Source organism: Theropithecus gelada, chromosome 8 (assembly GCF_003255815.1).
Source record: "Theropithecus gelada isolate Dixy chromosome 8, Tgel_1.0, whole genome shotgun sequence".
In the NCBI taxonomy this organism is placed as follows: domain Eukaryota; kingdom Metazoa; phylum Chordata; class Mammalia; order Primates; family Cercopithecidae; genus Theropithecus; species Theropithecus gelada.
Window position 1 is genome coordinate 72,750,507 of NC_037676.1, and position 2,206 is coordinate 72,752,712.

Here is a 2,206-nt window from a genome sequence, read left to right on the forward strand (position 1 = left end):
TCAAGTGATTCTCCTGCCTCAGCCTCCTGAGTAGCTTGGATTACAAGCATGTACTACCATGCCCAGCTAATTTTTGCATTTTTAGTAGAGATGGGGTTTTGTCATGTTGGCCAGGCTGGTTTTGAACTTCTGACCTCAAGTGATCGCCTTCCCAAAGTGCTGGGATTACATGCGTGAGCCACCACACTTGGCTCAACTTTTCTTTTTTTCTTTTATTTTCTGCCTTTTTATTTTTTACTGTTGATTTATTACAGGTCCCCAGGGCTTTATCTTTATTTTTTTTTCAATATCCTGTTTGGCAGCTTCCTTGGTTCTTTTTACCCATATGCAGAAGAGCTGGGCAGGCCACGTGGAGACAGGCAAAGGCCTTGGAGTTCTTCTCCTCCTCAGTGATGACTTGGGCTTTCTCCTTCTTATAGACATTCTGGATGGGCCTAAGTAGTCCTGTCAGCTACTGGGGCAATTTCAGTTCTTCAGCAGAACTGTCTCCCTTCTTGGGGGCCAAGGGCTTCCTGGGGAAGAGGATGAGTTTGGAGCGGCACTCCATCGGCACTGCACATTGGCTTGCAGGGACTCGGTGGACTTGTTTTACCTTCTTGGATCCACAGAGATGCCAGTGTTCTGTGCCACCTTCTTGTGAATACCAACCACCCTTAACTCGCCATGCTGAAGCCCTGGCCAGCATGTACTCTGGTGTGATACCTCACCATGCAGCACCTTACTATGGGCCAGATGGGTCCAGACGTGGATGAACCATGTAGCCACGCAACACTGCCAGTGCTTGTGGAAGTGGGATTTCAAGATCATGCCTTTTCTGCTGAGCTCCATGGCTGACTATGGCCCTCCTGTGCAAGAAAACAACCGAGGGGGAAGGGCTCAACTTTTCTTAAATGACAAAGAAGAAAGAGAATTTAACTGTTTTTAGTAGCCTGGTATGGCAATTCACACCAGCTATTTGAGGTTAAACCTTACTACTTACCAGTGAGAATTGTTAATTAAGAGAAAAGAAAATAAAGTAACGCATAGAAAGTTCAATGAATACATGAGACTTAGGAGCATTAGAAATTTGAAGACAGGCACTAGCTGGGAATAAATATGAAAAGGGATAATTACTTATAATACTCAGAGCAATAAAGAGTAGAAATGACAATATGTTTTCTTAATAATACCAACAATGAACACTATTTTTTATCATAGTAGTAAAAAAAGTTTATATATATATATACACACACACACACACACATATATATATATATATATATATATATTTTTTTTTATTTTTTTTTTTAGACAGAGTCTTACTCTGTTGCCCAGGCTGGAGTGCAGTGGCACAATCTTGGCTCACTGCAACCTCTGCCTCCTGTGTTCAAACGATTCTCCTGCCTCAGCCTCCTGAGTAGCTGGGATTACAGACACGTGCCACCACACCTGGCTAATTTTTGCATTTTTGGGAGAGACGGGGTTTCACCATGTTGGCCAGGCTGGTCTTGAACTCCTAACCTTGAGTGATCGACCCTCCTCAGCCTCCCAAAGTGCTGGGATTAGAGGCATAAGCCACCACGCCCAGCCAAAAGTTCTGATCTCATGCTGTTAATTTTTTAAAAAATTCAAACCCACAGTAGCTTTTTATCTACCGCAGTGCTGACAATGAACCCAGACACGATCAACATTTCCGGAAGGTCTTGCAAGAATTGCTTGAAGAACAATTGATTCTATTCATATTCTTTTCTTTATTCCTGTTCATAAACTTACATGGACCTATGGAGCTACAGTGAATTTTTGTTTTTAGAGACAGGGTTTCACTCTGTCACCCAGGCTGGAGTGCAGTAGCATGATCATGGCTCACTACAGCCTTGACTTCCTGGGCTCCAGCAATCCTCCCACATCAGCCTCCTGAACAGCTGGGATCACAGGTGTGCACCACCACACCTGGCTACTTTTTGTATTTTTTGTGGAGATGAGGTTTCACTGTGTTGTCCAGGCTGGTCTCAAACTTCTGAGTTCCAGTGATTCACCTGCCTCAGCCTCCCAGTGTTGGGATTGCAGGCGTGAGCCACTGTAGCCAGGCCCTCTCTGTCAAATATTGATGGACATTTGAGTTGTTTTGAGTTTTGAGCTATCATGAATAGTCCTGTTATGAACACTTGTACATGACTTTTGGTGTACATATAAGTATCTCTTGGCTATACATAAAGAATAGAGGGTT

General features: G+C 43.5%; 1 pseudogene; it reads right to left on the bottom strand.

Annotated features, from left to right (window-relative positions):
* Positions 1-234: 234 nt before the first annotated feature.
* Positions 235-828, bottom strand: LOC112630170 (annotated as a pseudogene).
* Between the last annotated feature and the right edge of the window lie 1,378 nt (positions 829-2,206).